Genomic DNA, 17,134 nt, shown 5'->3' with positions numbered 1-17,134 from the left:
GGTATTCTGTTGAGTGAAGTAAGTCAATCGGAGAAGGACAAACATTATATGTTCTCATTCATTTGGGGAATATAAAAAAATATTGAAAGGAAATAAAGGGGAAAGGAGAAAAAATGAGTGGGAAATATCAGAAAGGGAGACAGAACATGAGAGACTCCTAACTCCGGGAAACGAACTATGGGGGGGGGGCGGGTGGAAGGGGAGGTGGGGGGGGTGACTGGGTGACGGGCACTGAGGGGGGCACTTGATGGGATGAGCATTGGGTGTTATTCTATATGTTGGCAAAGTGATCACCAATAAAAAATAAATTTATATTAAAAAAGAAAGAGTCTTGCAAGCATAATAAAAGTGCACCCTGATAAACATTGTCCCAGAGGTATGTACGAAGTATTAGGGGAAGTAATAGAGTTCCAAACAGTTCACTACATGGTCTCTGACTAAAACTGTTTGGGCAGTACTGAACATAACAATGCCTATATCCTAACATAGCATAACATCATATTAAGTTAGTATGTACATTTGGAGAATGACTCCTAGATGCCTTATAGAGAACCTTTTTGTAATGCCAGAAATTAAGAGAGGTAAGGATGATGTCTTTTATGTTTAGCCACTTCATCAAGATGTATATAAGGTACATGGAAACAGGATCTTGAAATCTTAAAATCATAGTTTTTAAAAATCTGACCTATTTTTGGTAACTCAAAAGTTCTATTTGATGTGGGAAAATGTGAATAAGAGTGACTGAATGAGAATTTACAAAAGTTAGTGTGGTGGGACACAGATTTCAGACACAAGAGCTAAAAAGGCTTGAATGTCTATGGAAGTTTGGCCACTTGTTACCTGTATCTTCCATTTCTCTATATAACAAGCCTAGAAAATTCATCTCTCTTCTATTCAACTGATGAAATCAGTTCTGAGCTAGCTGTCATAAACTCAAATACCTACACAAGTCAAGCAGAAGACACTAGAATGAAGTGGGTCCAATATAAGATAAGCAGAAGTACAGATGTGGTGATGATAAGCAGAAACCAACACTGAAATATATAATGTGGGCACTGGACATAGTAGCTGCAGAGAGAACATGTTCTTCATAAAAAGCAGTTATCTGTTACTTCTAGCTGATGGTTGCTTTGTTGGGGAAGCACATTCTATGTTGTAGAAGGTGTTTGTTTGCTTGCTTGTTTTTAGAAGCTGGGAATCTTGTTTTCCATGTAAATCTTTTATAGGTTGACCCCTATTTCAATATTTTAAATAATCTGTCTAAGACACCACAATGAAAACCAATGATAAATAGTTTCTTTCAGTTTGAAAGCTCATATATAGAGCTTCGGGTTTTTCTTTATCAGAGAAACTTCTCCAGGGTTGGGACTAATTTTTGCTAAAAATAAAACAAGAAAAAAAAGTGATTTAAATATCAAGATCCTATTCTAAAACCTACCCAATTTCCAATTCTGGAAAAAATGCTTAATTTCACTGAGATTGGGGTTGGGAATGTGCAAAATCTGCCTGGGGTTTCTCTTGGAAAAGGAAGGCTCAAAGAGAAAACCATGATGGAAAGTTGTGGGAGGGACTATGCAGTAAGGCAGTACTTTGCTATGCAGGGTGTAAAGCAGCCACAGGGGTGCTTCTAGATTTCTGGTTTGGTTCCATCACCAGGGACACATTACGTATTAATGTTAATGTTGTTTCTTGTACTGTAAACATTAGTATACAATAAACTACATCAGGTACAAATACCCCAAATTTAAACAGATTTCATTCCTTCATCCTAAATGATATTTAATTTTACATTGATTTAGGATGTTCAATAAGTATATGAATTATATTAACTTGTCATTTAATGGATATGTCCAATCTTTTCAAGAAATGTAGAGAGTCTCAGTTAAAACATTTGATTGAAAATGTGAAGCCAAAAAAAAAAAAAAAAGAGGGAGAGAAAGAGAGAAAGAAAAAATAAAATGTGAAACCAAATTATGCATTGAATTACAAAATTGCACTAAGTAAAATCATGGTACTCTCCATATTGCTTATTGCCTTGAGGATTGTAGCATCTGAACTTCTAAACAATGAGCATGATATTTTTAACATGAGTTTAACATTCTAGCCATGATTTATTTCTGTGTGGTTTGGGTGTATGATCAATATCGCATTTCATGCTTAAAAATTCTATTTCTATTTTCTGTTGCCATGACTTGTCTCCTATTGTTAATATTTATCATTTTTATAGTGGTGATTTCCTTAATAAAAAGGACCATATTTACTTGATGTCCCTGCTATTTACCCCCTCAGGAAACACAAGAAGGGAGAAGTTAAAATGATTTAATTTTCTTAGAATCCCAAGAAAGGTAACTTAAACATGTTTTTTTTCTGTTTAGAGCAGGGAGGAGTTACAGAAAATGATATAACTGAAATATTTTGACTAGTGACTTTATATGCATCATATGCACAAGACTTTATACACAAACTCTCACCCCTGGAGTTCTAATGAGAAACCTCAGTCACATCCTAGAGACATGTGAGAGTAGAAATGGACTAAAATGTGCTGGCCTAATGATAAGCATGTGATAGAGTCACAGGTTAAATGTGTTCACTAGTCTAACAAGGAAAGTGAGGAAAGAGTATGTGTGAAGAGAGAGAGAAAAAGAGTTTCCTGAGCTAATTTTCTAGCCATTGGTCAGCTTATTGTTCCTACTAAAGGAGATTGAAAGAGAGAGTGAGAGGGAGAGTTATTATAATAAATATAACGTAGCTTTAGCCACGGGAAATTACACTTGGAAGGTCAAGGGGGAGACTCAGAGAGAGGGATGATGAAGGGGGAAGGGTGAGCAGAAAGATGCAGGGTCAGGACTTTGAAGGAAAAAGGAACATCACCCTTGTCCATAAGTGCAATAAATGTGTTACATGGTACGTTAAAATATGCAGTTTTCTTTAGGATAATTTGATTTATATTTTACTTTTGATTTCACATTCCAAATAGACGTGTGTTAAATGTGTGTGCGCCTCGATCTAGTGTCAATCGATCAATAGTAGCTATGTGCTTCATGAGGAAAGTTTTCCTTTTTTTAAAGTATATTTCCTTTGGATGTGAACTAAGTTGACACGGAAGAGCAGAGTCAGCACTACCAGACTAGTTCACTAGGTACCTTTACCTGCCACAATCCCGTGATGTGTCTATCAAGCAAATACATATAAATGAATTGTATTTGCCAAAGTCATTGTTTTTATGCTTTATATTGATTGCCTACAGAGCATGCAACATCTTTGAGTGGGAGCACCAGGACCCTTCTGTTAATGAACTTATCATATTCATCAAGTGCTTATGACTAGGTCTCAGAAGCAAGAATACTCTGGCAGGATCTGCCATTAAGTTAGCAAATTAAAAATGAAATAAAATATTTCCTGAATAAGTGGGAGCTTAGTGATGTTAATTGAGGAAGACAGAATATGTAGAGATTCAGAAAGAGCAAGTGTCTCCACACAAAGATAAAATGTGGGGGAGAAAAAAAAGTTCTTATACAAAAAAAAAAGGACCTGAAAAGATGATGACTTATTTAAAATCTAGTGCAAATTACCTGACCACCATCTTTCCTCTTTTTTCACCTTTTTAAATTTCTAAAGCTCTAATAGGGTGGAGAAGCATCTGAAATTTAACCCAACTTCCATATTTATTTAAAATCAATCTTCCTTATGAATTTAGCAAAAAGCAATTAAATCAATAACAATAGTCCAATGCACCAGGTGGAATCATTAACCAACCTTTAAAAAAGAAGAAAATAATATGAATTGTGTGTTCTCTAAATTTTGCTTCTCAGATTTGTCCGCTTCGCTTTTATTTCAAATGGACAAGCTGACTTACCTCCCCTTTGATAGAGTGTATACCTTAATATGGGTTATCTTCCCAATTTATGTTGTAAAAAATATATGATTTCAAGTCCATGCTGAATAATAAACAATTCTGAGAAATTTGTACTGACTCTAACAGATTTATATTTCATATTTGCCAACACACATGTGCATTTGTAAATGTAGTTATTCCTGTCTTGCACCATCTTCTGAGACTGATGCAAAATTCATACCTGTATGAATTCAGATGTTGTCTTCTTCTATCCAAATGCCCAAATCTAATATGTCTACCATATTTTATACAGCTGGTTTTTATAACCACTGTGTATTTAGTGGATGTTTATATTAAAATACTATTTTAGATCCCAGAAAAATTAGCAGCCCTTCTATTTCATAAAAAATTTCACAGATTTATGCATACAAATATAAGTTGTTTATATCATATGTATACAAATATATATATAATTTTGCAAATACATGCATTTAATGCAACTTTTACTTGCCTAAGTAATATGGATCAAAATAATAACACAAAACAATCAATACTTCAGATAAAGAGGGAAATATATAATGATCAGGAAACATTTGTTTCATGTTGATATATGTGGATTCACTTGACAATTTTAAAGTATGGATACGTCTGTGAGAAACCCAAATTAATTTCAATCACACAAGTGTTTAGTGAGCATGAATTATGTTCCAGGCACTATGTGAGATACTAATATGATGGTGATTAATAGCATTCTGTCTTTAAAAAGGATAATCCTACATAATCAGATATGATTCTAAAGTATATTAATAATAATTCATGAATACCCAGAAAGCATTCTATGCTTTCAAAAAATTAAAGAACCAATAGGAATCCATCCCATATAACAACAAATATTTCTAAAAGCACCCCTTAAATTTTCCTTCCTAGGAATCTTCAGTATGACATAACTACTGATTGGATAAATTTTAACTTTTCATCCCAGCTTTCTGTCAAAAGTCTCAACAGGCAAAACAAAACTATTTTTTTCATGCTTCAGATTACAATCACCACTTCTTTAGGAGCCGTGTCTCAGTTTAATGCTTCCTTTCTTTATTCTTCTTTATTCTCTTTGGCCCCACTCCAGAATCTTTATTTCTATCTGCTTTAAATGCTTTGTATCTGAATTTAAAGCTCTTTACTGTAATACCTTGCCAGTACTTGGCAGATGGATCCTAGATACTTGCTGAATGAATGGTTTGTATCCTGAAATCATTGTTAATAAATTGCTGTCCAACAATGATTGTCTCTTCTCTGAATGTCAAAAAGACTTGAGCATACCATATGATATAGTACCTAATTTCTTATTGCTTTCAGATCCTCTCTGTCTGTACAGTTTATCTCTCTTCCCAACTCCATCAAATATGTCTCAAGGTTAGCAATTTGCTTTCTAGTTTTTGTAATCTCATTAGAGCTGGGCATATATAGAGAGTTAGTGTTCAATAAATCCATGTATATTGGTTTACTGATCCTGGATTCAAAGAAAATTTTAAATAAAAAATATTTTCCAGAATAGTAGAAGCAGACACACCAGATTTGAATTCAAATCCTAAATCTATTTTTCAATAATTTGGAAAGTGTTTTAAGTATTGTAAGCCTTTTATTTATGTAACATAGGAGTAATACAAACTTCCATTGATGATATGTATTATACTATATAATACATATAAAATACTGACCAGGGCAACTAACATATAGTAAGGGCTCAGTAAATAGTACTACCTAGTAAATACATATATTTTTCCATTCAATATTTATTTCAGTTGCCATGCTAGTATTTTTCAAATGCACTAAGTATTGAACACCAGAACCTCCAAAGACACACTAATTAAATTGGCATATTGAAAAAGAAAAAAAAAACTAAAAAGAAATATAAATAATTTTCAGGTACATAGGAAATTTTAACACCATTTCTCTGGTTCACAGTTGGAAAAAAAAGCAAACCAACTATAGTATGTAACATAACTTGACTATGAAGGGAAATGCTGACATTGAAATACGGCTGTAAAGTTTCATTTCCTGGAAGTTGTTAAGTACTAAATACAATCTATATGTCTGCAACAGATACAGGTGAGGCCTTATCAGAAGACAGTAGCATAGAGAAAATAGCCTCTTGGAGAACATTTCAAACATGCAGATCCCAAAAGACCTTTATTCTAACAAATGAGATGCCTTTTTTTCATAAACATAATTCCTTCTCTAAAAGGTGTGCCAACTCTAAATTAATACACATCAATATATGTTTGCATAGTTCATGAGACTTGTTTTTCCCTCCTATCCTTCGGACCAAAGTTTATCAGATCTTCGTTGTCAAATTCATAACACAGTAAGAAATTAATTAGGTAGGCTAGAAGTTGTTTGTGAAATAGTCAAAACCTTGAAGTAGGAAAATTACCAAATGTGGATCTTCTATCAATCTAACTGAAATAACCAGTTCCAGACTCAGGTCTTTTTGATGACCTATTCCCCCCTAAAAGTGTTGTGGTGGTGGTAGCCAATAGCTCTGTTCTTCATTATGATTGTCTCAGCTTACTGCCCTGAAGAGATGAAGGATACAAGAGGTGCTAATCCATGAAGCAAAAATTCCCAATGATTTACACCAGAACTAAAGGAATAGCTTTTCTAACCTCCCCCTACTTGATTCTCTGTAAGTAATTTCCTTGATAAAGTACAGCCTATATGTAGACAGGGAAATATGCTAGCAGATACAAGGGTAATCCTACAAATGTTCTCTTAGCATGGTTTGAATAATACAAATGAGGCAAAGGGAAAAGGGAAATCTGTTTCTATTTGTTTGTTTGTTCACTGTGTAAAGAGATCAATAGTTTGGATGATGCCATGGAGGAAAAATGAATAAGTGATACAGCCAAACTTACTCAAACATAATCATTACCCATCACACTGTAACATCAATAGGAAAGCATATAGTTTACCTTCATGGAGTTTTATATTTAAATAATGTCTGGCTGCAAAGGAAAAGTTGTGAGAAACAGTTTTGCCACTTCCTGAGAAATATCTCCTACTACTGAAATATTTAATAGGCCTTTATATCTTAATTCGAAAAGTGTTGACGAACATTCTTTCCTAGACACCCAATCTTTCACTCACACCCTTTCCCTTCCTACCAAAAGTAAAAATTTAGTATCTTTTGTCTATCTTCAAAGAAACTCCACACAAAATCCAGGACACTGGCCCTGGCTTTGAGGGGAAAAGAAAATATGTTCAAATGCCAGTCTTTCTGTCTTGATCTCTTTCTGTAGTTAGTGAAAACAGAGTAACAGTATTTATGAGGTTCCTCACAGCATGCAGCTTGCTATTCTGCAGCAGGGCACACAAACACTTTGTTTTTCTGTACAACAGTGCAACCTAGTGGATGAAGAAAAGAGCCTTGTCTTTAAGGGCCAACGAAGGTGGGCATTGAGAACTCTTTTGACAGATTTTGTTATTTCAAAGTCCCTTCCAGACTCACCTGATGTATTTTATTTCTTACAATGGTATAAAGAGATAAAACAAATCCTCATGGTTTGTTTTTTTGTTTGTTTGTTTGTTTTGCTTTGTTTTATTTTTTTGCATTAAGATGGAAATGCAGCTGATCCCATGAACTCTTTGGAAAATACAGCTACTCCTTTAAGGGTAATAGCTTAATGCTTGAGTGAATGTTTTAGAGGTGCATTTTCTGATATCTTAATTAAAACAATACTGAACAAACTATTCACAATTAAAAAATAAGCACAATTCATATATCACTGTACACCAGTACTAGAAGTCATACTCTGCTGCATACTCTGCTTCATACATATAGAGAAATAGGCATCACATATATATAGGCATATATTACACAAACACACAAACACAGTAATATAATTTGTTCATTAAGTAGCAATTTAGAACAGAAAGCTTATTTTAGTGCCTACATATATTAAAATCAATGTCCCTGAATAAGAAGACAAGATCTTCATATAGTTCACTTATTTTTTTTTTAAAAAACAACTCAGTATTCTATTTCAGGATAATTCTTTTAAAAAGCTAAATACTTAATAGTTCTTTCATGTTGATTGCTTGCTTTTATTGCCTCTGTTAAGCCATTAAACAAGCTCATTTAATCACTAAGTTTTTTAATCTACTAAGTTTTAAATGGGTTTTAAAATACATATTTAAAATTAAAACATGTAAATGTGGAAGTCTCAGAAAGGGAAAATGACCTTCTGAGAAGCCGTGCATAAGAATTTAACAATTTTCCTTTGGTAGAACATAGTAGAAGAAACATCATTCATTTTTCTTGTTTATAGGATATGCTAGGGTAAGAATTAAATGTAATTTAGTGAGACAATAAAATCTTCTCAACTACTGTGCTGTTGTGTTAGGGATGGATTTGGGGATGATTAAATGAGTAAATCACACAGATCTGAAACATTTTTTTCTTCTTTCTTTCTCCCCCCCCCCTTTTTTTACACCTCCTTAGATGGCATCTTGATCGTGCATGCACTGTGAACACAAAAGGCCTATAGGTCAGACCTGAAATTATAGCTAAACCTCAACTCCTGAGGTACACAGGCTGTTTATATCGATGAAAATTTATGATCTCTATACCCTAAATCCCCGGCCTCTCTTTTACATTGACTTCTTTACTATTTGCTGCTTTATTTTATGGTGATCCCTTGCCCTCTATAAATATATCACGGTTACTTAACCCCAGATCCCACCCCCAGCCTTCAGGACTTCAGAAAGGATCTATTTGTTACTTATTCTGCTACTGGGTGTTTCATAATCCTCCACATTAGCAGCTATTATTTTATAGCAGTTAACATTTTCCAAATTTTCATCATCTCCTGACTGTTAGCCCTCTAACTGCTTAATAACTCCAGTCTTAGAACTGCTGTTTAGAGATTATGCTGAAGTAGGAATTTTTTCTTCCGTTTATACAATGATTGAAGTATTTTCTATTAAATATTTATCTTTAGAAAAATAAATAAATTTAGCTGTAAAAAATTACATTTAGTCAAGCTTAATTGCCTTGTATTACTTTATATAAAATTTATTAAAAACCTGACCTAATCTTAAAAACATGCCGCTGAGTAATTAAAGTTTTCTATAGTTAGATTCTAATAATTATCTTGTTTTGACTGAACTCTTTATTAGACTCCAAAACATAAAGCTGGAAAATAATAAGGGATTATAGATTTGCAAAAGCTATTGTCTGATGTTAAAATTGTTAAGAAAATATGAGTCAGTATTATGCAAATTCTGACCTAATCCCAGCAGCATTCTGGTAGGTAATTGTATTTTTTCTTTAAAGGAGGACAGACCCTACAATAATTATGCCTTGTTAGTGTCCACATTGCTACATTTTTGATTTATGTATTTTTCTGGGAGTTGACAGATAAGCAAGAAAAATTGACATATTATAAACTAATAAAAATAAATAATATCAGAATCTGCCTAGCAGCAGTCTGCATTGGGAAGTTAAATCAATGCATTAATCACACAAATTTTTTGAACACAACATAGTTTGTACAAAATTTTTTTAAATGACATATATCAAATAAAATATAGTATTTAAATTGCTGTGTGTATGTGCGTGTGTGTGACTTCTAAGGTAAATCATTATATACAGTATATCAAAGCCATTTTTGTTTTATTTCCTTCTGTAATTTTCTTAGAAAGTCAAGACATTTGTAATCTCTTCCTACAGATTGCTTTATGTAATATTCCCGCAAGACTTAGCATTTCCAGTTTTTCTCCGAAGAATATTCTTTAATGGAAAATCTGATTAGTACACTCTTCAGTGTCTCATTAAAATTCTTATCACTTAAAAGACTTCTGTTTGAATACTTTATATTATTTCCTATTAAATACCAGAAAAAAATTCAGGGTATGACAACAGCTAGTGATAAGAGTCATGATCCACTACACCACAGGCTGGACAAATTGACAAAAAAAAAAAAAAAATACAGCTTCCATGAGCTCAGGGTTTGATAAAATTCAGCAATTGATACTGTATAGTATGAATGGCAAAAATGATGAATTGTAAATGTTGTTCTTTTCTTCAACTTTATGTACTTTATAACCTCATTTTTTTTTTTGGTGCATCCATAGTTTCCTTTAAATATAACCTGAGCTTGCAAACAAATGCTTCAGGACCTATCAATCTGACAGCATTGATCGCTGCTATTTCTCTATTATTCTAACTAAAACTAAGCACATTTTGTTTGATGTTAAAATTTCAATATTTCTCTACTGCTAGATTCAGCTAGATTTTATAATCAAGTTGGATAATCCATTTTTAGAAATATTGTGAAGGAGAGACCATTTTTCCCCACAATTTGTACGGATATGATCAACATTACTTCCTATACCCAGAAAACATTACTTCCTTCAGCCAGGGATGAAAAATGTCCATGCAATATTCCCTAATTCTTTGCTTTTTAAACTGGAAAACAAATCTTCTCAAACATGTATAAATCCTAAAATTTAACAAGACCAACCCATGGTTAACAGATTCTATAAACAATTAAGTCTAGTTGATGACGCCCTATAGATTCCTTTCCTCTTAACAATTTTACACAGTCATGCTTGAAGCAACAACTCAGGATCTAGCAACCCCTGTTAGACCACAATAAAAACCTCCTAAAATAACCTCTAATTAGACGCTGTGCATACATATAATCAAAGTCCTCAAAAAATTGCCTTTTTAAATATTTTTTTCTGTGTGTACTAAAATCTTTTCTGAAATATGTAACTAAGAAATGGTCTACAAAATCGTCCAGGCACACTAGACCATTAAAGCAGTAATTATGATGAAAATCATATACTAATTAGCACCAGTTTTATAGCAGTCAGATACAAATAATTTAAATGGAGCCTTAGAAGTCTACTACTCATCTCCTATCTCAAGAAAATAACACCCATGGCTATACTAAACCAAGTGAAATACATGACCTAGAAAATCTACTATGAACATTTAGAGTCTATGAAGTGTGCCACTTTTGCAACAACTCCAGAAAATTCTGAAATTGACAAAGTGATGGGAAATCTCAATACTTACTAAACACACATACATATACATATATATTTATATGCATATATATGCACACATATTAAGTTACATATAATCATATGCCTATATGTATATGCATGTATATGGTGAGTTTGGGTGTGTACGTGTGTGTGTGTGTTTATAGTAGGCAATGCATATATGTCTGTATGTGTATGATAGGTCTGAATATATAAATATATATTTAAGGTCCTGTAGTGGGTTTTCATATAGGAAAAATACTGCAAATATTATACATATTTATATGTATAATATATACATATAAATCTACTATGGGATCTCAAATACTGTTTTTATTATCAACAACTAGCTCTGGCTGAATGATTTTTGTTGTTGTTCATTTACACATTCACTACTAGACACTAGAAGCATATGATTCTAACATTTGATTTAAAAAAAAAAAAAGAGGTGTATTATTCCCTAAGCTTGGAACTATCTTCCTTCAGGGATTGAAAAGTGATTGTATACATTATGGGTTTGAGAGTATAGGTATTTCTGTGTTCACGTATGTAATGATGTAGAGAATATACACACAGAAATTATATTTGTAGTAATTTCTATATGTATATTCAACATCACTTCTGAGCATCTGCTTTGAATCAAGCACTTTATATCTTTATTTCATTTAATAATCTTAAATAACTTCTAAGTAGGTATTAATATTCTCATTTTATAGAAGACAAAAGTTTGTTCAGGACTGAAGGCAAGAATTTCAACCATTTCTGTTAACTTGATTAGTACAACAATTAGGGTTCTTTGGATTGAAACCACTAGATATTGTCTCTAACTAAATCAGGCAAAATTGATTTGTTTAGTTTAGTTTTATTTTATTGGGGTGGGGGGGAGGGCCAGAGGGAGAGAGAGAAAATCTTATATGGAGTCCTATCTCACAACCCTGACATCATAACCTGAGCTGAAATCAAGAGTCAGACACTTGACTGACTGGGCCACCCAGGTGCTCCAAAAGTGATTTTAAAAAGAAATCAAATGATCACATAATTGACTAAAACTTGAAGCACTGGAGAAAAAAGCTCTTAGAAGCAGGAACTGGCACAGAAGTCTCATGGATGGAACAGTAGAAATCATGTGCCACTGCTTGGAAAGAGTCAGACTTCAAACATGTTTAGTTTCTCACTGTCTCTGATTAAGTTTTGAGTTTAGGAGGGAGCATCAAATTGACGTACTTCGCTTTCATGTCCTCTCCTTAACAATGCCCCTAATTACAGACTGACCATAAGAAATTGAAATGAAATGAGGTAGTTCCAATAATAGGAAAATCGACAAAGGAGTAGAAAAGGAGCACAGGCAGCCTAAAAAAATAAAAAGAAAAAAAAAATAAAAACACTAACCAAAGCAACAAAAAGACAAGGAAAAGAATTATCTGTAGTCTATGAGATCAGACTTGTATTCAGGAAGATGGTTCCACTTCATGCAATCCAACCATTCTGAGTGCTGACTGTAAGCGACTTTCAAACGAACTACAGAAAGAATTTCATTCAAAATAAAACAGAGATATAAGAATTTCCACCATTTTATTGTTGTTGTTTGTTTTAAATATTTGTTGAAAGAATAATGAGTAGAGCAACAACAATAATAATGAAAAAGAAGCTATGAAAAGAATATGTAATAGTTAAAATATAGGAAGACCTAAGGATTCTAAGAGTTTACCTCCCCTACCTGAGGACAACTGAATTAAGGAGACTTGGTCATTTAAATATTTGCAAATATTATATATTTCAATAGAAGTGGTTTATCCTGTTACCTGCATAAGATATCTCTCATTTGCCTTTCCAGATCCACTCTCCACCACTTCCAACTTGCTCCCTTGTTCCCAAATTCATCTTGTCAGGTTATTTTGCATCTTCCTTACATTCCTAAAATACTCTATTTAAAATTTACAGCCTTAGTCTTCTATTAGAGTTTTTTTTTCCCTAATGAATTAGTTGTATCTGTCATTCATATTCTATACTAAGTTCTTAGAAAACATAAAATGTATTATTTTCCTCTAAACATATTCTGTGTTTGGTACAAGTGTAGTATAGCCTTTTACAAATGTTCAAACTTATTGTTTAAATGGAATTTCAAGGAGAATCTACAATGTCACAAAGACTTCCTGGGGTTAGACATTTGTTTTTGATGATAAAACTCTCTTAATACACCTGCCCAAGTCCCTGTGCTGAATGCTAGTCCATTTTCTCTTATTCAATTTTTACTATGGAGTGAAAATGATTTTTCACCATATTTCATAATCAGCTTTTGAGTCTTCACTTAAAAATGAAAAGAACCACATAAATAAGAAATTTTAAACAACCAAAATATTGGAAACAACTAAATCAAGCAGAGCCTTAGTGAATAAAGAAGTTTCACATTGTAATTTGAAAAATCACAAATCATAGAAAAAATATATGCATGAATCACTTTATAGTTCATATGGACAGCATCAATCTAAATGAATGCCTAGCACATATTAAGTGCTTAAAATAACTTAATATTAATAATTTTGGTAGTTATGCCAGATTTCGCTGTCTTTAAATTCATGCCTTTACTCCGAGTTCTGTGAATTCTTCTGGAGATCAGTGAAGATGCACTACAGAGAAATTTTGTTCTGTTTAAGAACTTTAGAAACAAAGGAGCTTTGACTGGCAGAATTATCGGCACATCAGTCAAAGAACTCTAATTTGACAATTTTTAAGGAATAAAGGGAGAAAAGAAAAAAAGATTAAAATTAAGACATAAGGCATCTATGAAACTTAAAATCAAGGATATATTTGAAATTTATGTATTATATTTATTTTGCAGATTATTATTAGAGTAACTTGAATTAAAAAACTCTGATAACCTCTGAAATAAGTGTAACAATACTTATGGAGTATATCCTTGCATGTTCTCAAACAACTTCTAAGACATTAAAGAAATACATATACTATTGGGTAAGAACATAGGTAAAAGTGACTCTGAGTTCAAGTCATAATTATTGGTGAAATGCATTAACTCAAACATGAAAGATGTTCATCTGTCTTTATTGTAGATATACAATAAACACACTATTCTTTTTGCTTATTATTTCCTATAAGACTGCAGAAGCACTTTATCTATATGCTTGTTATATCCCTTACTATTTTTAGCCTTGGTGCTTTAGCAAGCTACATCACGTTATAGATTTCCTCTTATCTCCAACCTGTTTCAGATAAGGACTGATATTTATTGCATCTTGTATCTGCTTACTGAACTTAGAACCACAGGAATTAGAGTTGCTCACACAAAATGTGTTAGATGAGTGCCTGAATTATTTTATTCTAACCCAAAATAATCTTTCCCTCACTGAATCTTATAATTTATTAATCTTGAGTGTGATAATGGCCTGAAATTTTACAAATGCAATGTAATTCTAAAACACTCATGATTTATCAATGTCACCCAAATATAAAATTTGAAATAGCTCTAGTTTACTTGATGTCGAAACCAAGAGCTAAAAATATAATTATCATTCATGATTTGGTTATGTGTTGTTTTCCTTTCCTATCCCCTCACCTTCCAAAGAAGTTGACCTATGTATCATTTAGGGTTGTAAGATCTTTTGCTATTTTATCTCAACTGGGTTTTACATTTCCAGAATATCCTTATATATTGCCTAATCTTCAAAAGAGATTTCATTAGGTTATATTTTTGATGTGCATTGTGCAAGCACAGTATTTGTACTGTAGTATTCATTCTAAAATACATATTCACGTGACAGCCCATAATATCCTTGAAACAGCCATTACAGTCTGTCAAATAAATAATGCGCATTTTAAAGATGGTCTTTATGTGGGATGACTCTCCTGCATTTTCATGAGGCAGATTTTCTTTTATTCTTTAAGAAAGAAAAACACACAAAGGAAATGAACATGCAGAAAAATATGTTAAGGTAAAAATGACACAAACCAGAAAATTCAAGCATCCTTTAGTTTCTTGCACTTTCTACTGCTCCACCATTTTCCCCATAACATTCTATAAAAAAGACTTATGGAGCTTACATCACCTTCTGTAATCTTCCATATGTGGACATTTGGAAATAAAAGTCTTATTTTGTGAATTTTTTTGCAAAGCTAATCATGGTTTGAGCTTAAAAGGTGACTGTTTTTCTTCAAAATCCTAATTTATTTGGCAAAGTACCTATTAAAGGAAGCGACATAGCAGTAGAGTAAGTATATTCTTGTTATTTTAAAATGGCAGGTTCTTCCTTCTCTTAAATACGGCAAGTATATATCTATGTTCCCTGATTTTCCAAGGTAGTTACCTCAACTCGCAGGGGGAAAAAATGTTTAACTCTCTTTAATGCCTTGATCTCCTAATGGTGCCAATAATGGTTCCTGGGAAAATAAGAAAAATGGAAAATAGCATTTATTGTATGCCTACTATGTGCAAGGCACCACATTACACGTGTTTTATATATTTTCCAATTTAATCCTCATGATAGCTCTGCAAAGTGAGTACAGTTATTATTAACAAATGGGGAATTATATAAGTAACTTAGACAGAAAGTACTGACAGGTAGCGTTTGACTCCATAGCCCAAGCTCTAATAAAATAAACTAAAAATATAATGTTTACTTTAGCCCTATTGGTGTCAATTGTGTCATTATAATTTTTGTATATGAGATGGGGCATTACTTCCTACTATAGAATGACATTTTCTTATAAAATGCTTTCACTTCATTATATTTATCCTTTGCTGTTCAAAAATCTTCAGTGACTCAGATAACAGTTCTTATATAGGAAAACCATGGATGAAACCAAGAAAGATTTATTTGGGCTTCTATATGACAGTTATAGATCTTTTAGATTTATGAACTAGCTTCCTTCCTACAATTCAACATCTTCTCCCCAATCAACACAAAAGAAATCACAATAATTACCCATTAAGTGGTTGAGTTTTCACATTACTTTTTCAAATATCACAGAATTATACCTGGGAGGAAATTTATTGGATATCATATCTTGCCTTGATGAGAAATGTGTAATAGTGGAATGCTATGTAGAACCCAAATATACTATGGACTTTAGCAGGGTAAAAAGCTAAAGATTCAGATTAAAATCTAGATTGTTGACATCCAGAATAGTGTGACAACTAGAAGCTCTGTAAATCAACACTACTAAATCTGTTAGAAATTGTGATCTTCCACAATCAACAAGACAAACTCCAAAATAGTAGCCAATAGCCACATGCCAGAATTTACACTGAAAGTTGCTAAAAATTAAATAAAACTTTAAAATTAGTTCCTCAGCCACACTGGCCACCTTTCAAGTATGTAAAAGCTACCTATGGTTAGTGGCTACCATATTGAATAGCACAGATTATTGAACATTTCTATCATCACAGAAAGTTCTAGTTATTTAACACTAGTTATTTACCAAGGCCAATGATAATTTCATTAGATTTCCATAAGCGAGTCCAAAAGTTTTAATACACTATTTTGTTTTATTTAAAAGCATATATTAAGCTCCTATTATGTGAAAGGGACTAAACTACACATTTGAAATTTGACAACTTATTTTTTAAACTTGAATTTTAGGATACAAAAGGCATTCTAATTTATTTATCTGCTTTGATATCCATGATTGATGGTGTTAAAGAGAAATTTTTAATGATACTTTCAATTCGAAATTGGCTTCATCCTTTACCTATTGCTTACCATCTTTGTGTAACCATGTGAACTACTGTATTTTCATTTATAAAAGCTAAATAAAAATAATAGAGTCAGATTAAAGAATATCAAACAATAAAATTTTAATAAATTACATTTCCTTCCAACATGTTTTTCGTAAGTTTGTATTAGTATTTGTAAGATTAGAAAATGCTGATGTTCATTTAAGGCAGTAAATGTTATTGCCTTATCCCAGTTTCAGCTGAAGCAACTGGAGCTAGTAATCATTTTCAGAAGATTGAAATGGTAGTTTTAATAAATAAATGTGATATTCACAATATATTTAGGTAATAGTAATTGACAGGCTCATTAGACAATGAGTCACTTGAGGCAAGATACCACATATTAATTCATTGATTGATTCATTCATTCATCCAGTTATTTATTAAGTCAGAAACATTTTGAATATCAAAAATGTACCAGCCATAGATACTCTAAGCAATGCAAACAGAGCAGTAAACAAGATGCAATGGCTTTCCCTTATGGATTTCACATTCTAGTGGAAAAGAAAGACAATAAGCAA

At 32.5% G+C, this 17,134-nt stretch overlaps 1 long non-coding RNA gene across 4 annotated transcripts in view; it reads right to left on the bottom strand.

Moving 5' to 3' along the window:
* Positions 1-17,134, bottom strand: part of LOC144300463 (uncharacterized) — a 445,593-nt gene that overhangs the window by 72,362 nt on the left and 356,097 nt on the right. Inside the window, exon 8 of one of the 4 annotated variants that reach the window (XR_013367114.1) lies at positions 12,307-12,403. The exons of the other annotated variants lie outside the window; for them this stretch is intronic. This is a non-coding gene — a long non-coding RNA (uncharacterized LOC144300463). Of the gene's footprint in view, positions 1-12,306; positions 12,404-17,134 lie in introns of those variants that run through there. 4 annotated transcript variants of the gene reach the window in all.

Source organism: Canis aureus, chromosome 28 (assembly GCF_053574225.1).
Source record: "Canis aureus isolate CA01 chromosome 28, VMU_Caureus_v.1.0, whole genome shotgun sequence".
NCBI lineage: Eukaryota > Metazoa > Chordata > Mammalia > Carnivora > Canidae > Canis > Canis aureus.
The sequence above is the reverse complement of the archived record's forward strand: the minus strand, read 5'-3'. Positions and strand labels throughout refer to the sequence as shown.